At 40.6% G+C, this 9663-nt stretch overlaps 1 protein-coding gene across 1 annotated transcript in view; it reads right to left on the reverse strand.

Moving 5' to 3' along the window:
* Positions 1-9399, reverse strand: part of LOC126208066 (transient receptor potential channel pyrexia-like) — a 182120-nt gene extending 172721 nt beyond the window's left edge. Inside the window, exon 1 of the mRNA XM_049938885.1 lies at positions 9353-9399. The gene's annotated coding sequence lies outside the window, so the exon portion shown is untranslated. The remainder of the gene's footprint in view (positions 1-9352) is intronic.
* Positions 9400-9663: the final 264 nt, after the last annotated feature.

Genomic DNA, 9663 nt, shown 5'->3' on the forward strand with positions numbered 1-9663 from the left:
TGCTGAGAGGACGCATACAGTGGGAGCAACTTTGTGATCTGAAGAATATTTGCTAGCAGTCTCTCTGGAACCGAAGGGGACCACCTCGGTTACCCTTTTAGCTACAAAAATTGTACCCTAGCTATCCTTCAGCAGCTGTGGGAAGTAGTGCCTCTATACACTCTTGTAGATTTCTTTGCGCCTGATTGTCACCTCCGACTCCTATGACTGCTGTTTCTCTGAATACCAACGGGTGCCCATAATACAATATTAAGTGATTCTCGTCGTGCAATGTTAAGACCACGTGCCTGGCCTAAACACAATTTTTTTTAATGTTTTAATACTACCAAGGAAACAGAAACCCTTCGCCAAAGAACGTCTTACATATAAAATAAATACACCATTCCCAGACTGCTTGTCTATTGTACAGGCCTAATGATAATGGCTATTCGGAAGAAATGCAGCAAAGACAAGACAAGAATTGTCAGGACTGATATTGAAATTTGGAATACGATGTGTTAAAGAACATATCAAATTTTAAGACCCTTCCATGATCCATAAATAGCCGGCCGGAGTGGCCGAGCGGTTCTAGGCGCTACAGCCTGGAACCGCGCGACCGCTACGGTCGGAGGTTCGAATCCTGCCTCGGGCATGGATGTGTGTGATGTCCTTACGTTAGTTAGGTTTAAGTAGTTCTAAGTTCTAGGGGACTGATAACCTCTGCAGTTAAGTCCCATAGTGCTCAGAGCCATTTGAAGCATTTGATCCATAAATAAATATGTACAACTTAAATCAGTACCGGTATGTTCAAAGAAACACAGACTACGGAACACGACAAAAAAGAAGACTGGACTTCTACAGAACAGAAAGTTTATTCATAGTCTTGCCTCATTATTAACAATTACAAAATGAAACGGAAAAATTTGGAGGCAAGAGGTGAAGGTTGCCAAAAATTAGGAGAGAGATTATTTATTTATTTATATGGCCTCCAGCAGTTAGTGACCATTTAGCCAGCTAAAAGAAAAATATGAAATAAGTAGTACTAAACATATATTGATGACATAAGTCGTACATGTATAGCAACGTTAACGATTGACGCTGTTGTAGTGGCATAAATGTAAATAGACACACTTATACATTTAACGATGGTGTTGAACATGCTGTCTATCAATTTTGCAAGGCACCACGAGTTAACAGACAGTACGAAAAATAGGAGCGCTAGAAATACAACCGTTGAGAGCATAAATTGAAATAACTATACATATAAAACACATATTAACATAACAGTTAACATAGCCCCAAGTTCTGGGTTACTATTACAAAGAGATCTTGACAGCTTGTAAAAATTTGAAAAGTGCTTTGGTATATGAAGCATTGTTCAAAGAAAGTAGAATTGTGGCATTTGGGAAACTCTACTTTCTGACGACGTAAGTACGCGTCTGCAACACGCGACACCACGTTATTAATGGTAGTAGTTAGCAGGGGCTGCTGATGAAGTCCGTAACAAACGTCCTAAAAACATGGTATCGTGTTCTTCACTTTACCTATATAGCTCAACTGAGGAATAGGATAATAGTGCAAAAAAGAATGGGAAAAAAGGGACAGAAGTAACGTTAGTATGGAATACATCAGTTGACATATGTAGGTTGTACCCCGAAACTCAGTTGATCTATATAGGTTAACTGCAGTACGGGATACAAAGTTAACGTATGTTGACTTTTTTCCCTTCGCTAGCACTGCGTTCTATTCTTCAGATGACCTATGTAGGTCAGCTGAAGTACAGGATACAAATTTTACAGGTGTTGCTTTTTTCGCCTCCGCTATTAATGGCATCCTATTCTTCAGTTGATACTAGTCCTAGCGAAGACAAAAAGCCTGACATACGTAAAATTTATATCCCATACTTCTGACCTATATCCCATACTTCTGACCTATATACGTCAACGAAAGAGTAGGGTACTAAACTACGCGAAGGCGAAAAAAAGCGACATACATAAAATTTGTACCCCATATTTCAGTTGACCTATATAGACCAACTACATAAGTCAACTGAAGAACAGGGTTCGTGGTTCAACTGAGATGCAGGATGCTAGTATAAACTGAAAAATATCGTAGTAACACTAGTGCTATCGAAGGAGAAAAAAAGCGACAATTGTAATTGTAAAATTTGTATTCCGTACTGCAGTTGACGAATCCTGCTTAAAGTCTTCCATATTCATGGGAATAGATAAATCCATACCTACAAACGAAAATCAAAAAGTAAAAATTGTCCAGAATGAAAAACAATTCATCCAAAATATCTCAAACTCTCTAAGAATGAAAATAAGTACCGAATGAAATGGAACGAGCAAATGATTTAAATTAATAGAGCGACAAAAATTGTACATAATGTCTGGCATTATCTTTTACAAACACATTGTTGTTTGTTGTTGTGGTCTTCAGTCCTGAGACTGGTTTGATGCAGCTCTCCATGCTACTCTATCCTGTGCAAGCTTCTTCATCTCCCAGTACCTACTGCAACCTACATCCTTCTGAATCTGCTTAGTGTATTGATCTCTTGGCCTCCCTCTACGATTTTTACCCTCCACGCTGCCCTCCAATGCTAAATTTGTGATCCCTTGATGCCTCAGAACATGTCCTACCAACCGATCCCTTCTTCTAGTCAAGTTGTGCCACAAACTTCTCTTCTCCCCAATCCTATTCAATACCTCCTCATTAGTTACGTGATCTACCCACCTTATCTTCAGCATTCTTCTGTAGCACCACATTTCGAAAGCTTCTATTCTCTTCTTGTCCAAACTAGTTATCGTCCATGTCTCACTTCCATACATGGCTACACTCCATACAAATACTTTCAGAAATGCCTTCCTGACACCTAAATCTATACTCGATGTTAACAAATTTCTCTTCTTGAGAAACGCTTTCCTTGCCATTGCCAGTCTACATTTTATATCCTCTCTACTTCGACCATCATCGGTTATTTTACTCCCTAAATAGCAAAACTCCTTTACTACTTTAAGTGTCTCATTTCCTAATCTAATTCCCTCAGCATCACCCGACTTAATTTGACTACATTCCATTATCCTCGTTTTGCTTTTGTTGATGTTCATCTTATATCCTCCTTTCAAGACACTGTCCATTCCGTTCAACTGCTCTTCCAAGTCCTTTGCTGTCTCTGACAGAATTACAATGTCATCGGCGAACCTCAAAGTTTTTACTTCTTCTCCATGAATTTTAATACCTACTCCGAATTTTTCTTTTGTTTCCTTTACTGCTTGCTCAATATACAGATTGAATAACATCGGGGAGAGGCTACAACCCTGTCTCACTCCTTTCCCAACCACTGCTTCCCTTTCATGCCCCTCGACTCTTATAACTGCCATCTGGTTTCTGTACAAATTGTAAATAGCCTTTCGCTCCCTGTATTTTACCCCTGCCACCTTCAGAATTTGAAAGAGAGTATTCCAGTCAACATTGTCAAAAGCTTTCTCTAAGTCTACAAATGCTAGAAACGTAGGTTTGCCTTTTCTTAATCTTTCTTCCAAGATAAGTCGTAAGGTCAGTATTGCCTCACGTGTTCCAACATTCCTACGGAATCCAAACTGATCTTCCCCGAGGTCAGCTTTTACCAGTTTTTCCATTCGTCTGTAAAGAATTCGCGTTAGTATTTTGCAGCTGTGACTTATTAAACTGATAGTTCGGTAATTTTCACATCTGTCAACACCTGCTTTCTTTGGGATTGGAATTATTATATTCTTCTTGAAGTCTGAGGGTATTTCGCCTGTCTCATACATCGTGCTCACCAGATGGTAGAGTTTTGTCATGACTGGCTCTCCCGAGGCCATCAGTAGTTCTAGTGGAATGTTGTCTACTCCCGGGGCCTTGTTTCGACTCAGGTCTTTCAGTGCTCTGTCAAACTCTTCACGCAGTATCTTATCTCCCATTTCGTCTTCATCTACATCCTCTTCCATTTCCATAATATTGTCCTCAAGTACATCTCCCTTGTATAAACCCTCTATATACTCCTTCCACCTTTCTACCTTCCCTTCTTTGCTTAGAACTGGGTTTCCACCTGAGCTCTTGATATTCATACAAGTGGTTCTCTTATCTCCAAAGGTCTCTTTAATTTTCCTGTAGGCAGTATCTATCTTACCCCTAGTGAGATAAGCCTCTACATCCTTACATTTGTCCTCTAGCCATCCCTGCTTAGCCATTTTGCACTTCCTGTCGATCTCATTTTTGAGACGTTTGTATTCCTTTTTGCCTGCTTCATTTACTGCATTTTTATATTTTCTCCTTTCATCAATTAAATTCAATATTTCTTCTGTTACCCAAGGATTTCTGCTAGCCCTCGTCTTTTTACCTACTTGATCGTCTGCTGCCTTCACCACTTCATCCCTCAGAGCTACCCATTCTTCTTCTACTGTATTTCTTTCCCCCATTCCTGTCAATTGTTCCCTTATGCTCTCCCTGAAACTCTGTACAACCTCTGGTTCTTTCAGTTTATCCAGGTCCCATCTCCTTAAATTCCCACCTTTTTGCAGTTTCTTCAGTTTCAATCTGCAGTTCATAACCAAGAGATTGTGGTCAGAATCCACATCTGCCCCTGGAAATGTCTTACAATTTAAAACCTGGTTCCTAAATCTCTGTCTTACCATTATATAATCTATCTGAAACCTGTCAGTATCTCCTGGCTTCTTCCATGTATACAGCCTCCTTTCATGATTCTTGAACCAAGTGTTAGCTATGATTAAGTTATGCTCTGTGCAAAATTCTACAAGGCGGCTTCCTCTTTCATTCCTTCCCCCCAATCCATATTCACCTACTATGTTTCCTTCTCTCCCTTTTCCTACTGACGAATTCCAGTCACCCATGACTATTAAATTTTCGTCTCCCTTCACTACCTGAATAATTTCTTTTATCTCGTCATACATTTCATCTATTTCTTCATCATCTGCAGAGCTAGTTGGCATATAAACTTGTACTACTGTAGTAGGCATGGGCTTTGTGTCTATCTTGGCCACAATAATGCGTTCACTATGCTGTTTGTAGTAGCTAATTTATTTAAATTTACAATGTTGACGCGTCGCCAAAGAAGATAACCGATTTATTATCTATGGCTCGTAAATAAAGACATTAATATCTATGAGTAAACTATGAAGTCATTGATCAAAGCCGACGGATTGTGTCCCACTCTTCAGTTGACCCATATTTCATACTAATACGTCAATATCCCAACAAGGATCGACCGCGCAGCCACAGTTTCAATTTATGCATACGTTTTGCCGCCGATCAATGTCTCTGCCGCTTGTGTACAATGGATGACAAAGACAAATAAAATCTCTTCCTTAACTAAAGAGCTTTAAAAAGTCTGTGGCAGCCTATCTTCTGAAAAATTAGTACTATTCAATCTCACAGTATCGTACGCAAGGAAAAAATGTAATTTGTATCTTTAATTGTAGAAATAAGTTAGAACTGTACTGTATTTAATAACATTTGAAATTATTAACTATATAGATCCAATTTGTTATAAAAATTTAAATGATGTATGTTTGATGTTTGTAAAACCAATAGATAAAAAGGTTTTCTGGCCAATATCCTGTGTACGATATATGTACTGAAAAAGAGATTTATATGGACAAATAAATATCTGTGACCGCATAAGCAGTAACGCGATCCCCGTGTCGAAACTAGTGCTGCAGCTTCAATTTGTCTGCTCACTCTGAAGGAAATATTACTAACTAACTCCGTCTACAGGCCGCAAGCGACCCATCGGGACCATCCGACCGCCGTATCATCCTCAGGTGAGGATGCGGATAGGAGGGGCATGGGGTCAGCACACCGCTCTCCCGGTCGTTATGACGGTTTTCTTTGACCGGAGCCGCTACTATTCGGTCGAGTAGCTCCTCAATTGGCATCACGAGGCTGAGTGCACCCCGAAAAATGGCAACAGCACGTGGCGGCGGGATGGTGACCCATCCAAGCGCCGGCCACGCCCGACAGCGCTTAACTTCGGTGATCGCACGGGAACCGGTGTATCCACTGTGGCAAGGCCGTTGCCGAAGGAAATATTAGGAAAAAAAATATGGTTTAGCGACTGCGCTCCTAAAAAAATTTCAGGCCAGAACAACCATGTAATACAATCGACGACATCAGTGTAATAATCAAGAGCCGGAAGTAGATCGACTAAGCAAGTCGACCTTCGTTGGAATTGGAAACTTACTATCGTCCTCGACAAAAATTATTGCCATTAAAGCGATGCTAACAGACCTAGTGGAGCTGGTAATGATATAAAAAAGAGTTTATTACGATACAAAATTCAGTTTGATACTGTTTTGAACCTTTTTTATTGAAAATATACCATTCATACTCACAGTTAACTCGTGGAGCAACTCGGCTTTCAGGACACTGACTGATTGACCTCCAAATGACAATTCATTCGCCATACCAGAACTGAAGTATCTTAGTTCATCTGTTTTCATGATTACGGTTATAGGTGATTTAGAAATGAATAAACTGGTTTTACTGAATATGTCCATTCACTAATTAGTTATGGAATCTTCTTTGAAACCCAACTCAAAGGAAACTAAATAAAATTGTTTTCGGAATACAGAAATGTGTTATAAGAATTGTATCTGGTGTTAGTAGTACGACGTCTTGCAGAGATCTCTTCAAAAAGTTTGATATTTCGACAATTGCATATATAATAATAATTAATGTCCAGTATTGTTGCCAATAATTTTTTTCTCAAAAACTAGCAAAAAATATTACCATAACATTAGAACCAAAAAACAACTTCTACAAACACTTCGAGGATTAACGACAGTGCAGAAAGGCATAAGATACATGGGTATACATGTATTCATCAATCTGTCTGACTATATTACATGTTTTATGAGGAAGGAAGGAAGGAATATTAGTGTTTAACGTCAGTCGACAACGAAGTTTTTAGAGACAAAGTACAGCATCATATTATGGAAGAATGGGAAAGGAAATCTGACGAGTCATTTCATAGTATCTATCCCGGCATTTGCCTACAAGCGATTTAGAGAAATCGCTGGAAACCTAAACTTGGATGACCAGGCGGAGATCTGAACCATCGTCCTTCCGAATGCGAGTCCGATGTGCTAACCACTGCGCCATCTCGCTCTTTAAAATGTGTTATTGGTAATTCGATGGCGTTTGAGACGGAATTCGAGGATTTTTTTCCGTGAGTAACTTCACACAAATCTAAACTAATCGTCCGTAATGTTAAGTAATTTTGTTGTCTGGTACTTAAACTAAATGTACATCTTTGACTTATTTTCACTTTCCACTAACTTCTCTACATGTGATCGATGGAATACTATTAGCGACTTTGAGTATCCATTTTCAACAAATCCAATGATTTCTCTAAACTACGATCCACTGGTCGGTCGTTGGTTTGTAGATGGAAGTTTGATGATGCAGATACAGTTAAGGTCTGATGATGCCAAACTCTTGTCGGAATTTGGGAGTCACAAAGTTATCTGAAATGTTTAGATGTGCACCTGCGTCCAAACCCAATGGCCTATCTTGAATTAGGAGATATGTCGCTGGACTTTCACTCTACTTCATTTCGTTGACGCACAATGCCCTCCTACATACAGTTTGCCATGCATCGGCCAGGTCCACACACTACAATTGAGTGCCACATTTGCAGACTCACAACCTTCTTTCTCAGCTCTACAGATCACACACGGCGTAAGGCGATGTTCGCATCGTTCTATGAGACTCGCGCGTCTTTCGGAGTCCCACGGCGACGAAAAACCGAATCCTGTAACTCCTCAAAGGATCGTTTTGGCCAAAGCAGTCATTGATACGAATATTGGTGTCTGACGACTCGGTTCGTACAATACCCTGTAGAGTTGGCTGATCCTATGAGTTAATTTCTGTGTCTAGCCAAAGTGATCAGTCTTCTACTAATTTTCTGTCGTTTCCACTTTACAACAACAATTATTACGATGAAACTGTGCACACGTGATATCTGTGAAAGCTCCGTGAAGGAATGATGGTGCTTACAAATTCTACAACGCATTTAATACTAGAAAGTGTATGTTTGTCAGCGGTTGTACAAGTTAATTCAACATGAATATTGCGATTACAAATTACTGTAACTATTTAATGCATAGTGATTCTTCGATAAGTACTAGAGACAATGTAAAAGAAAGTTTGATTTATTTTCATACTTAATAGGTTGTCTGTATGACTCAGTTTCGTCACGCGGACGACATCCTAAAAGATAAGCCATTTTACGCCATATATTTTGGATCCTTTTATAGTTTCAGCAACGTGAGCACAATAGAAATGCGCATTTTGAGTTCTGGAATTGTTTTTGGCAACGTAGACACATACACAAGGTCTTTAACGTAAACCCCTTAAAAGACATCCGTAGATGTCAGTTCAGGAGCTCTATGTAGCCAAGAGCAGAACACAGCGTCCTCATATCCAGTACGACCGATCCAGCTGTTTGGAAGGTATTGATTTAAAAAAAGTGCGAAAGTCTATACACTAGTGTTGTGGTGCTACATCTTGCTGAAAGATGTAATGCAAAGAAACCGTATCAACCTGTCAAATCTGCCATTGCTCTAGCATATCCAGGTAAACGTTTGCTGAAACGCGTAACTCAGTGAAGAAAAATTGACAGAACAGTTTTTGTACTGACATCGCAGAACGCAGTAATTTTCGGCGAGTCACGCCGATATTCAGTTACATACGAAGGCTTTTCTGTAAGCCGCATTAGTGTGTTGTGCCGGTTAACGTTGCCACTCGCGTGTGAGGTTACCTCATCGCTAAATATGAGACGTGCAGTAATTGTTTCTTCCTCTGCGGCTTCCAGCATTGTCGTGGAGCGTGTCAGCTTCCGATTCACAGCACTTACACACCGATCGAAATTTTGAACTTTCTGTTTAATTCTCAGTAATTCTTATTGATGTATCGCTTTGCGTCAAACCTGGGGTATCCAACCTTTTAGCTTACCTGTCCCACACTGGAAGAAGACGAGTATTTTTGGGCCGCACATAATATACTTGACACTAACAATAACTGCTTAGCACAAAAAAGATGTAGACCAATGATAGAATAACACTGTGTGGCGGGAATTTCAAACCGAAAATATTCAGTGTACCTTAACTTTACATAAACAGAATTTTATGGAATTTTTTTTTAATTTTTACCAAATATGTGATGGATGCCCACTTTTTGGGCAGCATTGATGCTGGCTTTGGACCGCACGCGGCCTGCAGGCTGGGAACCCATGCGTTAAACGGTAATAGCCGGTTATGATGAGAATTTCCCTGCACATATTGCTGCCCTGCAGGACTCAGGTTAGCGGGTGGTACAGCGAGCGACTCACCTTACTGGGAGCTCCGGCCGCGTCCATCCAGCTTGCGGGAGGGTCGCGCCCCGAATGCGCCCCAGCCTTCGGTCTCCGGCGCAGGAGCGGCGATGGAGACTTGCTCTCCTATTATTAGACCCGCCTGCTGCCGATAAGCGTCACGCGGAAGGCGAAGCCGCGTTCTCGTACCGCGGGCCTGGGATTCGCGAATCTGGACGCACCATGCGGCGGGCGGTGCTGTTGTCCTCTATAGACCTGCTCCACGCTGTGGCCGCCGTCAAGCTCACGAACAGTCCACTTTATGTAAAAAACTATAGAATGTGTACTAT

Source organism: Schistocerca nitens, chromosome 1 (genome assembly GCF_023898315.1).
Source record: "Schistocerca nitens isolate TAMUIC-IGC-003100 chromosome 1, iqSchNite1.1, whole genome shotgun sequence".
Classification (NCBI taxonomy): domain Eukaryota; kingdom Metazoa; phylum Arthropoda; class Insecta; order Orthoptera; family Acrididae; genus Schistocerca; species Schistocerca nitens.